The sequence below is a fragment of the Cryptotermes secundus genome, unplaced genomic scaffold (assembly GCF_002891405.2).
Source record: "Cryptotermes secundus unplaced genomic scaffold, Csec_1.0 scaffold388, whole genome shotgun sequence".
NCBI classification, from domain to species: Eukaryota; Metazoa; Arthropoda; class Insecta; order Blattodea; family Kalotermitidae; genus Cryptotermes; species Cryptotermes secundus.
The window spans coordinates 993637-1018910 of NW_019721765.1; the positions used below are offsets into that span (position 1 = coordinate 993637).

The window sequence follows — 25274 nt, forward strand, 5'->3', positions numbered from 1 at the left end:
AGCGATTAACCGCCTGAGCTATCGTGCGGCCCCAAACAAGAATTAAATTGTGAAAACGCCGTAATGAGGGGCTAGACCTACAGAATGTTACTGAGAATCTAATATGTCTAGGGCAATTCAACGAGCAAGAGGAGCCGGGCTGAAAGAAGCAAGCACCAGAGAAAAAGGCGTTGAATATTATCATTTACATTATGAAAACTGTAAGAAGACAGACGCACTAGGACGAAAATATTATCATCAGTGTTATAGAAAGGGATTTTGAGATGTGAACTGAACCGCGTAGCTCAAGGTAGAGTTAAATGGGGTGCTATCTGTGAAAGCGGAAATTAAGTTTCTAGTTCAGTAAGAAGAAGAAATTTTTTGACTAGCTCAGTAACTGTCAACTTCCGACAGAAGATCAGACATGACTGAATTATCCTTTTTTATGGTAGATTAAGCAGTTTGAATATACGAGAGATAATTTAAATGAGGTTTACTTGATATGGACCACCTCTGTGGTCAGAGTTCCTGGCTATAGATCCAGAGGTTCCGGGTTCGATTCTCGGCGCTACCAGGTTTTCTGAGTATTAGTGGGTCTGAAACGGGATCCACTCAGCCTTGTGAGGATAATTGAGGAGCTAGTTCAAGGAAATAGCGGCTCCGGTCTAGAAAACCGAGATTAGAGCCGTGGGGATCCGTTGCGCTGACCACGTAACACCCTCTATCCGCAAAAGTTGGCACTAACTTCGCAGACAAGCGGCTGTCGCTCGGTCGGTATAGTTCGCTTGCTGACTACAGGCCACGGAACTTTTTACTTGTTATGAACTTTTAATAAATCAAATTTTGGAATTCAAAGAATATCAGGGAGTGAAATAAAAAAATTCAGCAATCCTGTATCATCTGTTAGGATATAAGTTACACATTAGTTTCACCCACTCATCAATTAAACGAATTAATTTCTTACAAGTTTAATACCTGATTTTAATTTTAAGGTCGAGATAATTGGAACTGAAGCAGATAATTAAGAAGTTAATTTCTCTGCTTGCAGATGTCGCCTCTATTTTTTAAAACCGTGAGCGATATGGAGTATCAACAAACACAGAGACCTCCTTACATTTTCTCGTCTTCAATCTTCAGCTTCTTATATTTTTCTTCCTTGCAAGAACCATTAATAACCGCCTCTGTTTACTCCAGGATGATATTACTATTTTATCGCATGGAAAAATATTCATCTTGCGTGTTCTGTCGTTCATTAACATATTTCGAAGGGAAAATTTTTCATTTCCGTTGAAAATTAATGCCCCATCATGTCGCATGGTTATTTTCCTTAGACTCTCTGGCGAATATAATAGTGTCCTGAAGTATTATGAGCCAGATAAAGGAAATAAGATACGATAAAATTAAGTTGGGTCCTCATGTATTCTTTCTTATCTTCATTATATACTTACAGAGCTTTAAAAATAAATGAGGTACACAATCAATCAAAGTGAAGAGCAGATTTACAGATGTAACATTTTGCTCTCAAACGATACAATGGGAGGAACAACGGGACCCCGCGGCACTTTACAGCCTTCAGCTAAACATGTCTGCAGCAAGCGATGTTCGTTTGTTTAACTTTTCACAGGTCTGTTTATTTGACTTTCTTAGAAATCTCGTCTTGACAGAAAACAAATAATTAAATTACTGACAAGATGTTAAACTTTCTGAATAGACAACAGAAAGTTTCAAAACACACATAAAATCTTAGATGTTTGGTTTAATTTGTTTCCACAGGGGGTAATTTTGGATTCGAGAAGCACCGTTCTGCTCGGTTTCCGTCGGTTTGTATAAACAATTTCCGAATTAATGGTTGGGAACCTTTTTAAAAGTAAGAGAACGTAGAAATATAACAAAACAACATAATTACCTCTTTGTGTCTGACACACTTCATACAGTCTGCGCTATTGCTTACGTGGTAACAATTTGAGAGCACTTTCTCAGAACGTTTTCCAGGCTCCTCAGGATTGCTATATAAGTTCGTTTTATGTGCACGAGAGGCCTTTCTACGACAGAACTCGACAGGAACGATTGGTAGCGATGATGAGCGTGGAAAATATTGTCACGTATTTGTGGCTTCGTGACTAATAATAACGGGGTTTGGCTTAGATGACTGAATTTATTAACACTTTCTTTATAATCTCTCTTAACCACAATCAATTACAATGACTCACAATCAATCTTCAGCCGAACCCTTCTTCCTGTCTACCGAGGACTCGTTCCATTCTCATTCTATTTCTACGACTGACTTCTGATTTAAGACTGGACTATCTATATTGTTTCGAGGCGGATCCATAGAAAACACATCCGTTGCCCAGCAATGCATATGTACGAAATACATGGAAATCATTGCTTCTTTTACTGATGTATTTACAGTGCATTGCATAACAATGGACACTATCCGATTGTTGCCTGAGTATTCGTCGCCGCGGGAAAGTGTTTACCGAGTCGTTACCTAGAAATGTGTATATATGTCACAATATTTATTGGTCTAGAGAAGGAACCATAAAATTTAGGAGTACTTACATTTTTTTTTGTAATTAAAAGGCAACATTATTCAAAAGCGTAGTCCATTGAAAGTCAACCGATGTTTCGGAGAAAAATATCGCCTCTTTCTTTAGGCGGCAAGCAAAGCTTTGATTGTATTTGTTTTTTGCCTGCTTCATGCTAGTTTCTACCTTGGACTATTCGTCAGACCTGAAGATTTAGGTGACATGTTCATCCCAAAAGTTTTTGACTTTCAACGGGCTACAAGACATTACACATCAGGGGACATGCATCTGCGGGTTGCGAAGCACATATTGGTATTCTATATAACTGTCAAAAATATTATTTTAATGATATCTACAAATTTATTCGAAAGGTTGTTGTGTGGTTATTATGAGAAATACTTAAGTGAATATCGCATCCCAGGGGATATTTGGTGACACTACCAGAGCGGTCATGTAAAGAAGTATAGGGGGTGGACAAAATAACTGAAACACTAAGAAAATGAGGAATATACTTTTTGGGTCGGCTACTTTGAAAGAACTTCAGTTGCCAACACTGAACTTTCTTCTTCCATTTAGTTACGCGTTGTAGTTCTCGCGTATGTGCGTTGGTGATTGTATTGAGTGATAGTCCGTGTGAAAGGTCAGAAAATGGGAGACTTTCCGATTCTGAAAGAGTACAGATTGTTAGCGCGCTTTTAGCTGGAGCATCTGTGACAAAACTGCCACATTATTGGGTATATCGAGAGCGACAGTTTCTAAGGTTATATCAGCATACACGAATTGTCGGAAGACAACAACAGCGAAGAGGATCAGTGGACTAAAATCAACATTAACACAAAGAGATTGTCGTGCATGGAGAGGGAATGTTTCCTTTATTCCCAGGTAATACGGTTCAATTAACCATTGAATATGAGAGCGGTTTTAAGATGAAGATGAGGAAGCTTCCTACGTCCGTAAATGGAATTGAGCCACGCCCTGGATGTAGCATGAAAGTAGCATGACCCACACTGGTCTATTTCACAGTCGCGCAAGGGAAGTGTCGTGCCAGTTTATCACTTTATGTTCTGAGATTTCGGTTTCACAACGTTTGTAGCAGAGACAGTGTATCACTTCGGCTTAATTGCATCTGGTGATCAATACTCGCGCTTCTATAAATATTCCGGCGCAAAGTTCTAATGGGCTATTACCATAAATTTTTAATGTCAACTGATGTCTTCATTCACTTTCATTCAACATATCGATTTCTTCTTGGCCATATACACCATGACAAGTAGGAAGAAGGTGCCCATTACAAACACTTAATACACTCTTCTAAGTACACGCCTTTTGTTTGGTGCATTTTGGGCTTAAGCAGCTAACTAATGTATTGTATCTCGATCTGTTTTCATATTGACACCTGTAGGGGGTACGTGACGGGTTCTAGTTCGGATGACTGGGTTTATTAGAACCTTGGTTACAAGTTCTCTTAATTACAATTAACACAGCGCTATCACTATTCTACACACTTTCCAGTTCACCGTTGTACAGCACTAAGAGTCTCCGTCTTCACTAGTCGTCTCCTGGCGACGGATCTCAATACAGAAACTAGCACTTCAAATCATCATGAAGGCTTCTTGACATTTCTTGTTCAATCACCCTGGAACCTCGGAACTCAACTAAAACTCTCCTGGACCCCACACTGTTCCAGCTAACGTCTGATTCCTAACTGCCCTGAAATGAACTTGCTTCTGAATTCACTTCGTTAGAAGCGCTCTGCACAGACCACATGGAAAACACCATCTCTATTGTTGATGACGTCACCGCGATGCATAACTCGGTCCGATACGCGGGAATATGTTTACCCAGCCGCTGTCTAGAAACGGATTGCATAACCCCGTTTTTCTATTGTTGCTTGGCGCAGGTCACACAGAAAATACGTGTCAGACTGTGAATTTATTGGTCCATCACCAGCACTGGACGTGGCGTGGACGACATAGAAAACACAACCTCTCCTATTGTTGCGTAACCTAGCAACGGACTGTTTACCAAGAACCTGTCTTCGCGGGAACTTGTTTACCAACTTGTTGCCTAGCAAAGGGTATACATGTAGCAATATATTCTGACCTTACAAATTTTACATTCCATAATTCATATTTATCATCAATTAATCAAGTTAATTTGCTGATAGCTGTATCTGTTCACATTTTTCTAAAAGAGAAAAGAGGATTAACTACAAAACCTTTTTCTTAAACTCCATTAGCACAGGACCTTAAAGGTACAACATTTAACAAAGCTTGCATCCGTTTAGTCGCAGGAGTTCGCACAGCGGCCATGCTGGTACATTTAATAAGATTGTATCAAAACGTAAGGACCTCAGACTGCATCCGGTGGCATATTGTACTTCAAAGGGTCAATTTTTTTCCAAAGTATCAATCAGGGCACGGACAGAAGCATGCAGCTCGTTAGTAACGTCCCAAGGATAGAGGTCCTTTCAGTTCTCAGGAAGTATTCACTCTGACATGATCAGGTCTGTATTTCATTTCCCGTCAAAGAGAGAATTCCAAAGACCCTTTCCTTCCATAGAAACCAGTCATAGAAAAACATCAAAACGAGACAAATAAAAACATGTGTCTACATCCGCAATTTCAAGCTTCGTGTTGCTGCTACGGAGATGAATGCTTTGGCATATTGTCCTTTCCCGAGCCATTATAATCTAGTCCTCAACTCCACAAAGTATTTCTCTAAGGTAATTTCCATATATGACTAGGTCTTAAATGCAGTTTCTTCTTTTGAGTTTTCGGACCAAAATATACCTTTCTCATTTTCATCATGTGTGCTAGATCCGTTGCGCTGACCACGTGAAGCCCTCTATCCGCAAAAGTAGGCACTAACTTCGCCGACAAGCGGCGGTCGCTCGGTCGGTATAGTTCGCTTGCGGACTACAGGCCAGGGAGTTTGTTTTTGTTTGTTTTCTACATGCTGTTCATTTTATCTCCTGCGATTAAAGCAGCCTACCAATACACAACGCACTTGTAGAATACAATTTGTGAAGTATCTTCTTTATCCTGCCATTTCTACAATGAAGAAATAATTAAACTAAGTATAGGGACAAGTGGAGGGTTCTTGTGAACACGGTAATGAACCTTCGGGTTCCATAAAATGCTGGAAAGTTCTTGAGTATCTGTAAAATTGGCAGCTTATCAAGACGGGTTTAGTTCCATAAGTGATGGGTGATAGAAGATAAAAAGTTTTCTGTGACGGTAACTTAATGCTAGTCTGTTTGATGCCTGCAGCTACATTTTCGGTGGAATTCTCTTTGACAGCAGCGGAACCCCTCGTTCGGGACTGGGATTGGCACATCCTAATTATGAGTTCTGGTCATTCATGCGCTCCAGATTCGAGTCTACATAAAAAATGAGGAAAAGTTTCATTTTTCTGCTGTATTAAGGGCCACAGAACCTTCATCGAGTAAGTTTATTTGATGTTAAATTTCTTCCGCAATCTCAGACACTTATACATAAGCAGTTTATTACACTGAAAGAAGGTCTGAATTCTTTTTCCCTCAGCCCAAATGAGAAATGATTTTCCTCATGAGAGACTATCCCCCACTACTTAAGACTGAAGTATGACGTGGCCATTTTGAAGGTAGTTAGCTCCGCGTTATGCTCACCCCCCCCTCTCTCTCTCTCTCTCTCACACACACACACACACACACACACGTAATTACAATTAAACACGGTTTGCCGCTCAGCTATGTAACGTGAACCAAAATATCTAATGCGGTTTTGTAGAAAAGGACGCCTTAAATAAAAGAAGAGAGAGAAGATCAGAAGAGGGAGAAGAAGATCGGAAGAATTCAGAGGTAATGAAGTCTTGATTCCTCTTCAGTTTGTAAACACAAAGTAAAAGGTTTGCATCATCTTAACGATTATAGCACACTTAATAAAATTATTATAAACATGTTTAGGACCTCACACACATTTATACCACGCCCCCAAGTGGTTCGTATCTCACGTCCTGCTGACCTTTATCATTATTTTTACTGTCGTCGGGGGAAAAACGAAAAATTCCGCTACATGGATGCTCCCATCAAAACTGACAATTCCCACCTCCAACATTTCCACGGAGGCAGAGGTTGGAATTATAAAAAGCCACACTTGTAAATAACGCCGCAGCACAACACATCCCCGAATATCCATATACTCGTAAATTAACGTTTAGTTTCTCTATCAAATTGATTTCACACTTACTCCATATTGTTGCTTTTCATTTAAGATAGAGACGACGTAATCACTAGTTGCATAGATTTGAGGGAGCTGTAATCATACAAATTTTCTTGAATTCCTTTTCAAACACCTACACAACAGCTCTGTTACTTTTGTCGAAAATAAGGTATGCTATTCAGGCATGGTTTTCCCCTACAGTGTCATAACACTCAGAAACTTAAAGTCAAATGTACACACCCACAGTAACAGCATAAAGCCATCTAAACATTTCGAAAGTTATTTCTGTTTCCTTCTTCAGGATAACGTAGGGAATCTCATTTCAATAGACTTTTTGGCAGGACAAACTGTCCTGCGAACGTATAAAGAGAAATCTCTTATGTAAGATTTGACATTTTCACGGCGGTGACTATGAAGAATGCCGTCTTCTGGAATGTGGTGCCGTGTATATATTGTGTAAACTGACGTTTCAGAGGAATGTATCGCCTCCATTTTCAGGGTATACAAATCCACGAGCCAGGAACCAGCCTGAGCAAGTGACTGCAGACTGAGTCGCCACACCCAAGAAGGCGGCATTTTTCAGAAATCTCTCAGTTCCGAAGGGCTGAGATTTGAGAAACTGGCACAATGTTCGGAGCTCCAAAATGTCAGTCTGAAATGTCGTTTTACGTCATCGCCAGGAACGTTCATGCTTGAAAGAAACATCAGATTATCTGTTCCCTGAAGGCATTTCAATCGGTCACTAGCAAGATGTGGTGCAGACGTTTCGTATCTGAGCTAAAATGCCGCAACGTCTCACAACATAAACAATCCATTGCGAGGACAGATGCATCTGTTGCAAGGCGCGAGATTTCTGAGAGGGAAAGAATGCATCGAGAGGAAATAACACAAATTGTAAGTTTTATAGGGTACTTAATTATAGCAACAACATCCTTAGCTGTTATATATGTATTAAATTCTAGCTTTGGCCGACCCACGCCCTTGCATTTATAGCAACTGTCCTGTAAGATAAAGCGGGTCTTCCGGACAATTGGTTGCAGTCCTATCTTGCTCGGAAAAACGTGTACTTCCTGTCAGAGAGAAGCTATTCTACCCTGAAGTACTCTGTTGTCATGTGACGTCACAAATTTTTGCTCTTAGTTAGTTAGTTATTGGAGAGGGTGGGTTTCCCCATGCACTTAGACCGGTATTGGTCCATTGTGCTTCCCTCTATGATATCTACCAGTCTCTATACCCTACCGATATTGGTGCGTACCATCAGTCCCGACCGAGCCAGCGAGTTCGGCCTCTACTGGCTTGGCGGTATCTATAATGCTTCCCCCATCTATCAGAGGCGTTAGAGACTACTGTTGGGCGGGAAACGTCCTTGAATTTGGCTCATTGACCTCCTTTGGAGATATGAGGTTCTTTTACGTGCCGTAAAGCTACGACACGGGACCCACGGCTTAAAGTCCCTCCAGGAGGGCTTGTTCCCTGAAATTTTCCGCCCTTAAAAATTCCAAGACCTCCGCCGGGTTTGAACCCGCGTACCACGAGTCATGAGGTGGGAACGTTACCTCTAGACTACGGAGGCCGCTAATTTCTGCTCTTACTTGCATTCATCACAATGACAGGAACCCGGGTAGCTCTAGATTGGACGATCGAAGACTTCAGGTTCGATTCCCAGGAGGGATAGGTATTCTTCTCATGTCCATAACATTCATACCGGCTCTGAAACCCACACAGCCTTCCATCCAGTCAGTACCGGGAGACTGTCTCCAGAGGTAAGGAGGTTCACTGCTACATAGTGCAGAGATTAAGAATGTATGGAGCTACACCTCCACTTCTCCGTATGTCTTCATAGCAGCATGCACAATTAAACAAAGGGACAATTTTACCTTCTATTAACTTCCATCAGCAAGCCGTGGCTTACATCAGGTTCGCAATATTTCATTTTATATACTTCTTAACTCTCAAGAGAAGAAAATATCATAATGGCAGATGATCATGAGAATAACTATCGTACGCTATATAGTAAGTAGTAAGCATTTAATTTTCCTAAATGAAACGGTAATTTGGTTTAAGTCTTCTTACTCTGAAATGGGTACTACAGACAACTATGGCTTTCTGTAAGAACTGAATAATTTTTAAAATATCAAATATGAATATTACTGCCGACGTTTCGGAGGAACAAGAGCACAAATCATCTACTAGACTACACGGCATCACATCACAGGAGACAGCACCGTGAGAGCATCTCACAAAATCAATCATGCTGCATGAATATTTCAGCTTCTGGCATGTACATGAAACCGCACAACAGAAAACCGATATAAAATCATCATCCATGTCAGCTCGTGAAAGGTCTAGCAGAGTTCGGTCTCTCGGGCTCAGTAGATCATTTTGCAGAGTGAGGTCACGCTGACTGATAATATTTCTCTAGTTATTTCAGCACGGTTGACAAGTAACGCCCTAATCGGTCTCGGAAACCAAACCAGTCACTTTTTAGGACATCGAGGAAATAAAGGCCCACGTTTTGAACCTGAGCACTCATCGTTGCATCCAATCGAAGTGGGGAATGAATCGTGTTTGTATATCTAAGCCCATTTAAGTCATCATAGTCTGCGGCTTAGGCACTGCAACACATTAAAATTTTATACTTTCATGAAAACAATAAATATAACCTATATTTTAAGGTCAAATGTTCAGTAGTTCACACTATATATATATATATTTCTCCAATTTAATGCAACATGCCCATATATTTGTGAGATATCGAGGGTCCCACGTTATCTAGGCAATTGGCTAACAGATGGCGGTAAAGTTGTCAGACTTACGCACCGGCAGCCCCTTTACCACCAGGAAAATTCCTGGTACTCATTTCTGTTTGAGGCTGAGTCGACCGCAGGGCCACTGTGCGGCTGGAAGGATTGGGTCAATTTAAATTTTAATGACCTCATCGGGAATCGAACCCGCAACCTTACGGCTTGCAGCATAGTGCCTCAACCAACTACGCTACCGCTTGCTCCATGCAATAATTTCTGTATTATTTGTCAGTTACTTGTCAGAATTTTTAGGCAAATTTCTCATTATATTCAATAATATTCCACTGAGAGTGGTTTTTATGTGTCGACATATTTAAACTTTTCCCAGACGTCAGGTTTAACATTTGTGTATCTGGAGTGTATTTTCATACTTATGGCCAATAAAGTTATGAACCCAGACACCTCCGTTCCATATGCATTTCACACTGATTTCGCATCTATTGATTTAAAGAATCGATTCTGAATTGTTGTGTAATTGAAGAAACAACATGGACATTCTTTTGTCTTTCATCTCGGCAACGTAAGTTCATTTAATTGAACCGGTTAGACGAGTTACGGTACAATTGTTACGAGACACTGCTTTGCTGGACAAGTTCCAGTATAATTTATAAACCCTCAAAAAAACATTCATAGTATATACGCCATCCTTGGTATTAAAATTTAAAAGCCGATGAGACTTTTATTTTATATTCGGCGTGCAGGTAATTTTACTGTTCTGTGCTGAACCTTTTAAATTTGATCCCAGTGTGAGGGGAGCACATGCTTCGAGAGCAAAGTGCTTAAGAAAGTATTTTGACCTAAAATTGTTGAAACAGAGTATGGTAGACAATTAGTATGGTCTACATACGAGTATAATACAGTATTTTCTTCCCCCCCCCCAGGATGTTCTCAGGTGCAAACGTTGAAAATAACGATACTAAACCCGTGCCATCACCACAAAGACACACCCATACTGTGTGTACTTGCCTTATTGCGACCCCACTTTTGCGCATGCTTGATGGTAGAACTGAGCTCTACTGAATATCCATAAAAAATATATATATATATATGAGATTTAAAATTTTGTGAAAATTATATATAAACACAATTATTGACTTTTTGGACATTATTTATCGTCCTGTTCTTTTTACTTAAAACAGCGTTTCTGAGATTGAACTCTGCCTCCGTCCTGAGATAGAAATGTCTGCTCAGTTATATTGTGTCTGGTTTATACATCCTGTGTTGTGTTGGTTCAGGTGTCTGGAGATAGGGACTAGCTCTGTCCATTGGACCCAACACAGTAACCTTTTAATCTGAAGACGGAGGCAGAGTCCAGCATCAAAAACATTGTTTTAAAGCACAAGGAGACAATGGATAATGTCTAAAAAGGCAATAACTGTAATAAAAATAAATATTTTTTAGAAGAAGTAAGAATTTTCCCGTCGAATTTTCACTAGCTACGCAATACGAGTATTCTTAAATTTCTTATTCTTCTTATCCCTCCTTCTTCTCCTTCTCCTCCCCTTCTTCTTCTTCTTCTTCTTCTTCTTCTTGTGCATTAGACTTTGTTTTGCCGATTCTGGCTGGAAATTAATTCTGAAATTATGAATCCTTGGCCACTTGTAGACTTCTCGGTCGTGGTAGGCCTATCAAAAGGCCTGCAGATAACACACGGGCCACAAAATGAAACAGAAATACAAAATTCCTCTTGCCTGATAAGACCTCAAAGATACACTGGATCGACGATATGCATAGCGGAGTTCTGCAATCGTCAGCTGATCAGGAACATCAAGCGTCATATAGTTTATATGGATGAATGAGTAACAATCACGATTGAATATTTGGCAGCGCTTACAACAGCGTGACAGGTAGATGGGCAACGATTAACACTACAGTCATTTAGAAACAAGTAGGAGTTGGAAGTTCTGCATTCCCCTTATAGAAGCAAGGGCGCACGCACGCACGTAAGCAAGCATACACATACACAACTTACGAACTGGATTGTGTCCACCATATTTTATCGCACTCAGCAATAAATCATGGCAAGTATAAGTAACAGATGCATTTACAACGTTTCACTAAAGACGCCTATACTTCACTTCGGACATAACAAAGGATATTAAAGGGGTGTCCAAATTACTAGTTCCAGAGACAGTGTAACCAGATTACACGTAAGATATTTCATGTGTTAGAAAGGAAGAAAATTTAACTCTTCCGGAAAGAAAGTAATAATTTAGCATGGCACTTAGCGCTAATTGTAAGAAATGTGATCATAAATATTGATAAAACTGCATAACTAATTTTATCCCATGCCTGGGTAATGCACAATTTCAGGGACAAAGCAATTAAATACGATCTTGTTATAATTAGAGTGCCGGCCAATTACTTGATTAACTAGCTAGCATTCCCTACCCTTACAACTAACCATCTATGGAGGCCGCGCCACAGCTGAAGCGGTTAGTCGTTGGCTTCCCACCGCGGCGGCCCGGGTTCGATCCCGGGTCTGGTCAAGTGGGATTTGTGGTGGACAAAGTGGCGCTGGGGCAGGATTTCTCCGAGTACTTCGGTTTACCTTGCCAATCTTCATTCAAACGTACGTACTTAAGTCAAATTCTTGATGACTGCAGGCAAGCTTCAAGGGAAATCCCGCAGTTTTACTCTTCAGACTTCCTTTATCGTTCCCTTTTTCATATGTGATCTCTGTAGCCATTTAGTTACAAAGAGAGCATTTTAATACTTCTTTTTTTATTGCTAGTGGGGTGGGACTAAATCCTTTGTACTGCGGCCACTTCTGGCCTATTGTACTAGCCCCAGATGATAGGAGAGGGTGATTGTGGAGCAGTTGCGGAATGAAGATTGGCAGGGGAAACCGAAGTACTCGGAGAAAACCTTCCCCAGCGCCACTTTGTCTACCACAAATCCCACTTGACCAGACCAGGGATCGAACCCGGACCGCCACGATGGGAAGCCAGCGACTAACCGCTTGAGCTATGGCGCGGCCTTCATACTTACCTACTTTACTTAGTTACTTATGGAGCTGAAACCTTCTTGAGGAGCTGCCAAATCTGCAGCCACTAAAGAAGGGCATTTTCATGCTTTCATCAATTCTCTCTAAGATTATTTAGCTGAGATGTGAAAAACACAGAAGTTATGGTCAACCTTCGGATTATTATTAAGTTCTAACGGGAAATCTGGTTCAGCGATGTCGTACAGGAAATTATTTCGCGTCCAATGGAATTCACGACGGTTATGTACGATGAATTCAGAAGGATTGGGAAAGAAGCTGATATTAAGTTCATTATGTCTCCCCATGTATGACACATGTCGTTTAATATGACCATTTTTTTTTAATCCTATATTTCTGCGAAACGAGACCATGGGATATGATGAATTCTTGCTGGAATCAAGAAAAGTCTCACACGAAAAATTACAGAGGGCAAGTGAAAGCATAGCCAAGCCTAATTCAAATGGAAAGAATTTGTGCGTTTTGAAAGCTTGTCGAGTAATGTGACTAGTTCTGCTAGCTTATTGTCACGTGGTTTATCACAGCTAACAGCTCTCGGCTCCGGTTTATGGAGCGCATTCTTCATAACGCCACTTTTACTATGTGTACAGTAGGGCCGCACCATAGCTCAAGCGGTTAGTCGCTGGCTTCCCACCGCGGTGGCACGGGTTCGAGCCCGGTTTGGTCAAGTGGGATTTGTGTTGGACAAATTGGCGCTGGGGCATGTTTTCTCCTAGTACTTCGGTTTCCCTTGCCAATCTTCATTCCACTAAATTATCCATCATCATAATCAACCGGGGCAGGTACAATAGGCCAATCAGTGGCCGACCTGCCGAGTGGACCCAGCCGAACTCCACCCCACACTAAACGAAAATGGGTGCACTAACTGCAGACCTCAGTCTTTGATCTGGACGATTATACCCCTTACAGTATGAGTCAATATTCTCCACCCCTCCTCCGTCCAGTACCCGTCATCATTGGTAAAGTACTCTCATAGGACTCACCGTCACATGCGGAATCAGATGATCATAAAATTAACCGTTTCCTTCGTGTCCACCGCGGGATGAGTGCCTAACAGCTGATAAAGTTCCAGCTCTATCCACGCAATTGAGAATGGCCGAGCCAACTGCTTAATGTGCTCTCTGTGGTACACGTGGCACAGAAAGTCCCAACGTGCATTAGCAAATTAAGGGACTGCGTTAGGATTTTATATAGCATGCGCACAAGCTGTAATCCTCTTACTCAGTTTTCAGCGGAGCCTTAACATCCCTTTGACTGCATTCTGCGCGGTCCACCTACTGTGCCGTGTTAGAGAACTTTTATTGATCTAAAAACTAATTTGTGTAGTGGCTGGATATAGCGAAATTTGTGCTTATAATAATGATATTGGGATACAAGGTAGCGTAGTTGGTTAAGGCACTATATTACACCCTGGAAGATCGCGGGTTCGAGTCCTGTCGAAGTGGATTTTTCAATTTACCTAATCATTCCAGCCGCACTATGACCCTGGATTCGACTCAGCCTCTAAAAGCCAGAAGTCTTCCTGGGAGGTAACATATTGTTACCTCCCAGGAACATATTGTTTAGAAGATGTGGGGGCCTCAATATCTCACAACCCTATGGGCCTCCATGGCCTGTTACAGGGATACGTTTACTTTACTTTTACTAATGATGATATTAGCTAAACATGCTGAAGAGTTTCAGGGCCTCTGACATGTATGGAATGACCAAGAGGTTTGATATTAGCCTTATTCTCTTTATGTCCGCAGTAATTTGTAGGCTCTTGTTCAGTTGATGCCAGCATTCATGAACGTCATGTACTCATGTGGGGTCACCAAACATGTCATGTTCAGACATTATTTCTCCAGCCAGTTAAGAAATGAATATTAAGTTTTATTCTTGTTCTTCCAAAGGAAAGTACTTCATGCCTTTGCGTGTGAAGTTCAAGATGAAATTTCTTGAATGCTTATAACCAAATTTTTCCATTTTCATTTGTATTTCTGCGAAACGAATATTCATTCCTTTCTTAATAGCAACTCTCCAAGCTAGAAACTCAAATAAGTTCAGATCAAGTCTTTTTTGACTTCTTCAGTAGAACGCGGTTAACCAGTTCTGGCTCAGTTTCTGAGGATTTTTCGTCGTCACTGAATCACTTTGGGCACAGCTGAAGATACCTTTTCCTAGATACACTCTAGATACAGTCTAGATATAATGTCGTGTTATTAAAGGTAAACCACGCTGCAAAAACGCGGTCACGGTAGCCGAGCGGTCTAAGGCATGTACTGTCTTCGCTCGCTTGGAAACCAGGATCGTGGGTTCGAATCCCGCTCAGGGAATGGATATTTAGTTTGTGTGTTTGCGTTTTTATGTATAGGTATAGGCCTTACGACGAGCTGATTACCCACCCAAGGAGTCCTACCGAATGTGTAAGATCTAGAAAAACCGAAGTGAACGGAGAAGTTCATGGAGGTAGGCATAGGCCCACTGGGGCTGTAGTGCCAAGAAAAGAAACACCGCAAAAACTATATCCATAGTTTCTTCCCATTCTCCTGCTATCCCAGCTATGGGACTGCGTTGTTCCTAGTCGCGTTCTTTAAGTGACCAACTAGGCAGGAATATAATAATTACGGGTATCACTTACATGTAAATTAGCTACACATTATGAATTTCGTCTCAATGTTATTCCATACTTAAGGCTAGGAACACACACAGCGACATCGGTCGTACGGAAAAATGTCGTAGACCTCCTTTTCACACTAGAGCGACCAAATACCAACCGAATACAACATTTTTTATTATTGGGTCAAATACAACTTGGGTGCATTTAGCTCCTCTTCAAGGTCATATCTCGAGAAAATTTTTGCTGCAAGCGTAACCGGAAGCTACTGTCATACGCTCTCTCTCCGAGACCATTCATCATGGCAACTTCTACGCTCTGAGCACAGTCTAAAGTATAATATAGGAACTGCTGAAGAATAAAGTGAAAAAGAAAGAAGATTAGCATTTCCATATTGCATGACAATCTTAGATCTTATTCATACGTTTTTAAGCATTTGTTTAATGAATGAATCTGTTGCTTTTCATATTGCATTGAACTGTAAATGTTATTTCGTAACTGCTAGTAACCCTGAACCCTGCATATATTTCAGAAATGTTGTCTTTGTCCCCTATTACAATTTGCAAATTTTACTATTCGCCACAGCACACAAATTATTTTGCAACAACTTGTAGCCATAATGAATTTAAAACATTCGACAGTCTAACATAATATACAATTATATTGCATGCATTATATATAGTTGAGGTTTCAAGATGAGTAGAACTTACGATAATTCTAAAATTGTTACAGAAACAAGCGAATTCAGAACCTATTTCAAAGAGGCTGAATATCGTCTGATCTCAACAAAGCGGTTGCAGTATATCCACCAATCCAGATATTCCTCCCAAAATGCACGAGACAATAATATAATATTAAAAATGACTGTAAAGAGCAGCTCTTGACAATAAAGTTTGTTTCCTTTCAGTTCGTCCTCTCTTCCGCTTTCTCCCTCTCTTTCCTGCAGGCATATATATATATGTGCCTGTGGATGTTAGCCTGAAGTGAAGGGACTTGATGTACGTGCTAACTGCACCCGCCGTTGAAGTTTGTTCACTGGCTTTACAGCCTCCTTGGGCTCTGGCCTCCGATTTTTCAGTTTCAAGACGATTTTACAGGCGGTAGGACTCGTTGAACGAGTGATCAGGCCGTCGCAAGGCCTCTATATAAACAGAGGACAACACAAACAGAATAAACACAAAGAGACATTCATGCCTTGAGTGGGATTCGAACCCACGATTCCAGTGTGCGAGTGGTCGAAGATGGTTCATGCCTTAGACAGCGCGCCCACTGTGATCGGCTCACCATATAGATACTGTTCGTAAATTGGAGCACTGAAAAGCACCAAAGTTAAATACTTACGCGACATACTGTTCATAAAATTGTCGTGAAAATAGGTAATATAAAATATATATCATATTGATGTGAATGACTACAGAACAGAGAGGCACACGGTCTGAAGCAATTTCAGTTTTAATGTTTCACACGATTCAGGCGAAAAGTTGCATGAAACTCTAATGGAGGACGAAATCACAAAAAGTCTGTAATTTCACTAACAACAACAGAAGTTAATACAAAGAGTTCTAGTTAAACTTAACGTAACCACAAAAGTCTGGACTGAACTATGCTTATAAAACTTATTATTTATTGCAGAACCAAATAGTCACCTCATTATTCGACAACTAGGCCTGCATACATGACTGGAAGTTATGTATCAGAAGATTATAAGATTTTTTCTGAGTACATAAACGTTGTAGGCCTAATTATGGATATAATCACCATTAAGAAGGAAGGTTTCAACATGATGATTATTTAAGGTTCCAGTTCGTATGTTTTATTGCATATACAGTACATGAATGTATAAGGGGTGGGCCTTCTTGGCTCTTGCACCGCGACCACAGTAGTCACTGAAATGATTAGCTAAGCTTTCGACAACCAGATGGATTTTCCTCATCGTCAGCAACTCAAGGTTATCTTTCTATGAAATGGGTATCAAAATTCTTTCTCCAGGGTAAAGCTGACGAAGCATGAATCTGATCACGCACAGCCAAGTAACGTCGAGAATAAGAGTTTTGTGACGCGACGCCTGAAAGCCTGATCCCCACCTGCTGAGCGGAGATTCGCGTAGCATTTTGCTAGGCAACGGCTACCGAACTTTTTCAGTTCTCGGGGCAACAAATATGCTGGAAACCGTTGCAACGGAAAACGCGATATAGGAATCCTTAGTGATGATGTCCTCTAGTCGGTACGACAAGCAGTTATGAAAGAGAGGCATTGGTGAACAGATCAAAGAAGTGATGAGATCAGATAAGACAGGAGCGGAGAATACCAGAAGAGAGACAAGATCAAAACATAGGCAAGTGGGGAACCGACAGAAGTCTCTGTGTGGCGTAGTTACAGGAACATTAGAATTTGATCATTGTTCGTAGTTACGAAGTGTTATAATTATCGTGTGTCATAATTGTCTGTAGTTCCGCCTGGCGTAATTCTCCAATAAACCGCTTCCCCAAATCCGCAATCCATTAATTACATGTCACGGAACCCCGGACACGTGACAATATGTAGAACTTTATATCGACACATGGAATCTTGCTCAGGCACGAGGAATAGTGTAATAATGTTATATCCAGATGTGCCGCCTTCAATAGTACAAATGGAAACTATCATATACACCCTACGTGTTACTTTCAAATTAATGGAATCCAAACATCTGTACGAGTTCCTTCTAACATGCTCCTTCTTGGCCCAAACATTAACATCTGAGGGTTGCATTCAACCCCAAATATTCCAGACTTTTCACACCTGACCTATAATACGAGTACGTAGTATTATTTAATTATAAAGTTGTTATACTGGAAATTGTCCGTAATTCTAATTACACTGTAACAATGTGAAGTTACGAAAGCCAGATCTGCTTCCATCATCAGTTGTGAGAGTAGATAAGATTCTACTCATTTGAACATGTTGGACTGGAATGCTATAGATCACTTTATGTCAACAGATGTCTCTGTTTTTATGGTTCCCGCTTGCGTCTCTCCCTCCAACACACAAAATCTAAAGAAAAAGAATAAAAGGAAACAAGGCTAGCTCTGTCTAATGGGCCCAACTGAGTAAGATCGGAAGGAGATCCAGCTTTCTGAAGGTTGTGTCATTTAAATATGCTTATGACAATGAAAAATGTTGAGGACAATAATTTTACAATGACAATAGACCACTGTCACAAACCTCTAGAGTTTCACTTTAATCTGAAGTTCATGTTTGACATTGGCGTCTTCATTATTTGACCGAGTTGAAGGGCGTACACGTCGGATAGTTTGAAGTCCTGTATAACAACATTCATCAGATATTAACTAAAGATAGTTAGATCAAATTATATTCAAATTTAAACTTGTTAAATATCGTAAAAGTCACCAATTATTATAAATATCTTATAATCCACGTATATTCATTAGGCGAGTCTGGAAACCTTCTCACTAAGGAATCTTTCACTTATTTATATAGTTCTGATAGTCCATCCAAGCGTAGAAGACAGTTCTGGTCTATGTGAGACTTGAGGTTATCATACAGATGACCATGAAGATTAAGGGCTTTTGGAATGCGACGCCATGCAGTCTGACACTAGAGTCCTGTCTTCTAGAATACAACACACTGCAGTCAGTTGAAACCAAAAGATTTTTCAGATGTACTATTGTTTTCATCTTCAGGGACGAGAAATGAGCCAACCAAAAATCGGCATAAAGCAGGTAGCAAACAGCAAATTTACACAGAGCAGAAGAAGGACCTTACTGAGTCTATGAACCTGAAGATTCTCATTCTTCTGAGGAGAAGGAATTCCCACATCTCAACTATATATTTCGAAGGCTCTGAAACTGCAGGGTTCCCGAAGGGGTTCTTTGAGACGCACTGTTAGCACCACTGGGCCCCTAAATAGAGTTTATTCAGACATACGGTCTCTCTCTGGAAACCCTCTGCATCGCGCGAAGAACGACACAGGCTTTGTTGGCACGTTGGGCTCTGGCCGGGCCGGACCCCAGAACATTAACAGTCAGCTTTGATGTTGTGCCATTATTCACCAGGGTACTCATTACTGAGGTCATGTAGATCCTAAGTCGCGAGGCTATTCCACAATGTCCTGACCTAGTCCTACTTGAGCTCAAGTGGCCAGTTGTATAAGCAGACTCATGTCGTGGCTGAGGTTTTGTTAGTGTCTTCTGTTAATGCCGTCTTTTTCGTAAAGGACTTTTGAGGATGTGGCTTATATACTGATTCCACCACGTGGATCATACTTGCGTCATCTGGACCCACTGCCTGTATAGCCACGTACCACTCGGCGCTACAGCCCTGGTTGAGCCTTGGCCTCCTCTACAAACAGTATCCACTGTTCTCTATTCCTCATCTTCTCTATCCATCCTTTCACCTTCATCTTCTTCAGGTCGTTCTCAACATCGTCTTGCCATCCAATCCTAGGTCTTCCACGGGCTATGTACGTTGAAGAATATCGAGACCGCTTACACGGTGTCAACCAGAACATTCAGTTCACCATGGAGACGGAAGGGAACGACCACTTTCCATTCCTGGACATCGCTGCTTACAAGAGAACTGATGGCTCTGTGATCCGTGAACCTACTCAGAACAACCCAGATCTTAAGTCCGATTCTCACCACCATCGACCGGAAGTAATATCCACATTTGTGCATGAAGCGTTGTGAATTCCTGTATTCCTGTTTGCATAAAATAAATCTGAGGCTACCTCGTACCTTGAGCTGGCTATCTTATACAAGGGAATCGCCGTGTGTTCAATGAGAGGTTCGATACGGTGATTTTGTTTCGCATCATGTGTTGGAAACAGAACTCACTTTCAATTGATGACGTAATAAGATGCGTCACTATGTCATGATGACGCAATCTCAAGGATATTTCAGATACAGAATACCTTCAGCGTTCTACCAAACTGCAAATTCCATAGAAATTAGGTTCAATCGGTAAAGTAACCCTAAATTCTTACGACAAATATCTTTACATTTTCATCAATAACCATTATCAAAGCCACTTGTTCTCTTCCTGTGTTTAACCGACTGACGCTTGTTGAATTTTGGAGATAATGAAAGAGCAGCTGTTGACAAATCGTTTATATATATGTTTTAAACCCTGGAAGCTATATATAGTAAGAAGAAGACTTTTTGTGCAGTAAACAATTTGCCCATTCTTAGAGGCCTGCGCAGCAGGCTAAAGTTGACACTAACTTCGCCGACAAGCGGCGGTCGCTCTGCCGGTATAGTTCGCTTGCGGACTAGAACCACGGAGTTTGTTTTTGTTTCTTAGAGGCCTGCGCACTCAACAGCAATATGCTCCAAAACAAGTACCTAATGGAAATCATTCTTCGGCCCGCCAAAATGGACCTCATTTCCTTTTGCTGTTGAGTCCAAGAAATCCTCTTGGAAATTCAGTGGGCACATTTTAAGGATAGTCTGCAAGGGAAATATTTGTTGCGAAATTGCTGGAAGGAAAGTAAGTAATCCACCCTGTGGCAGTTGGGTGGCAGACAGTTCTGAGGCTGAAACCGCGGGTTCAATTGCAGGTCTGGATTTGTATCCGCGTTTCTCGGTATTATTCTATGTTGAATGGCGTGCCGATCTTCCACCTTTAAGGAGTTAAACCGAATATTCAAGAGACTAAATGAAACAAAATCCTCTAAACTCGAAATAGTGGAAGAGGAGTGAATCAGAATAGTGATAAAGTAACACATAAAAAGCAACATTCTCAGTACGTCATCAGAGTCTTCGACCCCAAGTGACCTGGATGAGAGTCAAGTCGAAAATCTGTGAAAATTACTGTGGCCGTTGACGTGTGAGCAATACAGTCACGCATCAGTAGATCTGATTGCAGGAATTTACTCTTATCCCGTTTCTTTAAAATCTATGACATGGCAACACGAGTTAGGGTCCAAGACTTCATCATTATTTGGTTAAAGATACACGTATGGCCCTCAACTTGCCACACTAGTCACTTTAATTTCAAGTAAGACAAAAAAGAAAGGAAATAAAACACAATTATAATGAAAAGTCTGGATGTTTGTGAGCGGCTTCATACATGCAAGCACGTGAATAAAATAAATCAGGTAGGCAACATTGCAGAAAGCCACAAATCAAACAGCAGGAACTTCTTGAAGCCTACACCCTGGGGCCGACGCAGCGGGGGAATCCAAAACAACGCAACGTCAATCCATCCATCTCGCTGACCAGCAACTCACCACAGAACCTCAGAAGCATCAGAGCTTTCGTCTATGTAACACAGCACAGGAGCTGGGAATTACCGCTGGATTAATCAATCCTGTACCTTAACGTCACGTAAATCCTTTGAACAAGATGTGAAATTAAAAATTAAATATCAATTGCTACTAACATTCAAAGTGGTGCAACGGAAAAGCTAGAGAAATAATATATGTAAATCTCAGTCAAGTTATAGGCTATCATGTCTAATAATATTCGTAGTTTTCTTCAGTCTTACAATATGAATGCAGAGATCATATTTCCAAGTACATGTGTTTCGCCTCCTCCAGAAATCGTTATTGAATCCTCAGTCTTGAGCATCTTACAATTTTATAACGTCTGCAGTTGAAACAGCATGTTTTAATTATTTAAGAATCAGCCAGTTAATAGCTGTGATATGTTCATGAAAAACATATTCTTAGTACTTGATAAGATCTCAAGCATTCCAGAAACGACCACTCCTAATATTTTCTGCATGCCTTCTCATTCCGCAACTCGCGACAACATACAACTTGGGTGTGAGGTATACCAGGGCCTCACCATAGTTCGGGCTGCATTTTAATATGTTTATTATCTCTACTATCATGTCACTTTATGCTAGTCATTAGTGTTTCCAGCCGGTAACTTCTCCAGTTCTCTTCATGGGGAACTAGTACTAGGTATTATTTTTTATTGCTAGTGGGGTGGGACTAAGTCCCTTGTACTGCGGCCACTTCTGGCCTATCGTAACAGCCCCAGATGATAGGTGAGGGTGATTGTGAAGCAATGGGTGGAATGAAGATAGGCAGGGGAAACCGAAGTACTCGGAGAAAACCTGCCCCAGCGCCACTTTGTCCACAATTCCCACTTGACCAAACACGGGATCGAACCCGGGCCGCCGCGGTGGGAAGCCAGCGACTAACTGCTTGAGCTATGGCTCGATCCTAGTACTAGGTAACAAGTTATGATGATGATACGGTGTTTTCTGCAACTTACGTTTTCAAATAATACTACACCTACATGTCCACGAGCAACTAACTGATTAGGTAATTCTGAATGTCTGTATTACAATAAGAGTTAATTGGTTTCCACATAAGAAAATAATATATATTTGCAGGTGAGAAAATATGTTACTCTAAGATTTAACTGGTTTCCACATTAGGAAGTAATATATATCTATATATCTTCAGGTGAGAAAAGGAGATATACGGAGTAACCACAAATCATCTTTACAAAATTCAAACATTTATTTTAATATTTTTAGATAAGATAAAACATCCGAAACTTCAGTCTTTAAACTAAAACTATCAAATGTTATTTTAATGCTTAGAGGTTTCTGATATGTGCAATAATGGTTACTCTGTACGCACAAAGTTAGTATTCATATTCTATGCATGCATATTTCAGTAAAGGGAACTTTCATTTTACACAAAAAATATGTCTCACAGAACTGTTTCTGCATAAATGCATAAATTGATAGCTCAGGAGTTGGATGCACTTCCAATTCCGCCCGATATCATCCTTACATTCATTTCATGCGTTTGGTTTTGTTAAATCAGAAGACACAATTCGCTGTAGCCACTTTCTTGTCTGCAGTGCCCCCCGTTACAAGTGAACGTGTATGATTTGATTTAAAATGTCGACAGTTTCAGTTTAATATCTGAATGTTCAAAGGTAATGCCTCGCTCACTGTTTCACTCTCTTTTTTGTAATAAAGTACATTCATAAAAATCAATCACATTGAGACGAGGCCTGCAATTAAGAAAATGGAACTGCACATCAGAATACAATCAGCAGTAGCAATAATGATAAGTATAGTGATGACTTTAATATTCGAGAAACTCTGAAATTTCCTCAAAGCGTGTTCTCGGTTTTTTTTATGATTATCACACTGGGTAGCGCCTCGTTTGGTTCTCTATTCGGTAAGAAGTGAATCTTAAAACACAATTCATATTTCAAGGTTCAGAGCGATAAATAACAGTTTAATTATAAGGTATCAAATTATGATGAACGACAATATTTTTATAAAAATTTGAACGTGTATAAACAGTCAAAAATTAGTCCAAATACTATCCACCAAACAATTGACACTACAATCATTGTAAAATTATATGTAAATAAGAGCTCCTACCTTCAGTGAAAGGTGACAATTCTAGGAATCGACATGACCACAAATTATTTCTGGAACAATAGAGAGAGGGCAATATTGGATTATGGCATTCCTCAATCCCTTCCATGCTACCAACAGATATCTCGCCTTTTCTCTGTGAACAATGGATAATGAAGAAAGTCGTCTTCTGGGTTCTTCATTGTCATCGCCGTGAAAACCTCAAAACTTACAATTATGGATATATTAGCGAATTTAAATTCACCTAGTTGGTAGTTAATGTTTTCGTAAATAAGATGTAAAATTTGTGACGATGGTACATTAATACAAATATTATGCTTCTGGACATTATCCGCCGTACTGTTATTATTTAAAACACAGAGTTTCGGAGACTGGATTCCGTCTTCGTCTTCAGGTGAAATCTACTCAGTTAACAGAGATGGACCAGCTTTATTGATTGAGCCCAACTGAGTAGGTTTCACCTGAGGACGGAGGCATAATTCAGTCTTTGAAATGTTGTACTCTAAATAAAAAAACGGGGCAGAGTTTAATTAAGAACAGGACGATGGATGATGTCCAAAAACAGAATACTTGTATTAATTTTTCTATAGTTCTTCATTTCCATCGGAACAGAGGACGAGAAACGAACTGAAGCTGTCTATTGGTTTTATAAGTTAAATTCAGCACAGAAAGATTTAAGTAATAAATATGATACTTGAAGATAAAATAACGATAAAGATGATAATAATTCAATTCAATTCTTTATTATTTATGTGTCGAGTCAACAGCTGCAAGGCCAATTACAGACAGAGAACAGGGTAGATACTAGTAATTACATTATGGACAAACACTACATAAATTCAAAGACAAATTACAGGCAAGCATTGGAGGAAAACACAATAATGCAGACAAGTAAACAAACAAACAAACAAACAACAACAACAATAATAATAATTTCATTGACATAAATCAATAATGCAGACAAGTAAACAAACAAACAAATCATAATAATATCAATAATAATAATTTAATTAACATAAATATAAGTGTTATTGAGAACTGAGAAATGAAAAGTATAAATATTTAATTGAGGAATGAAAAGTATAGATTTTCAGAGAGGATAATAATAATAAATCAGTTTAATTGTTGTTTATTGTACATGCAAACAATAATACTAACAATTATACCATGTTATAAAACGATTGAGGAGAACTTTCCTGTCTCCGAATACGTCAACGTCCATGCAAACAACATTAGCAGCTGCTGCACATCTAGCAGAGGGACAGTTTTTACATGAGGCTCAGACACTAAACAATGCAAAGTCTCTGATATAACGAGCAGGAACTCGAGACCAACAATTTCCAGAAGAGAAGGGAAGGGCAGAATTTCGAGCCAAAATAAACTTGAATAAGAAAGAGAGCATCAAGGCGATGTCTCCTAGTAGGTAAAGTATGCAATTTTGACTGCTCAAAAGCAAGATAATAATAATTCAATTCAATTCGTGTTTATTTATGTGCAAACTTAACAGCACAGTGGTCAATTACAAAGTTAGCACGAGTACATAGAAATACACAAAAATTAAAGAGCAAAATAAAAAATATAACAGTCTATACAATATCAATAAATTAGTAATAATTCCAAGAAAGAAAAAAAAGTTAGCTTTAACAGGCGAGAAAATAAAATAAGTACATTTCGAATGGTTATTCCATTATGTGATGAGAAAGGACAGTACACATACATACACACATAGAAGTTAATAATAATAATAACCCAATTAATTCTTATTTATTCATGTGGCAGCTCAACATCCTAATTTAAATCAATTCA

General features: G+C 40.0%; 1 protein-coding gene across 1 annotated transcript in view; it reads right to left on the minus strand.

Annotated features, from left to right (window-relative positions):
- The window catches only part of LOC111875687 (latrophilin Cirl), a 1027517-nt gene that overhangs the window by 991648 nt on the left and 10595 nt on the right, over positions 1–25274 (minus strand). Inside the window, exon 2 of the mRNA XM_033750172.1 lies at positions 23472–23521. The gene's annotated coding sequence lies outside the window, so the exon portion shown is untranslated. The remainder of the gene's footprint in view (positions 1–23471; positions 23522–25274) is intronic.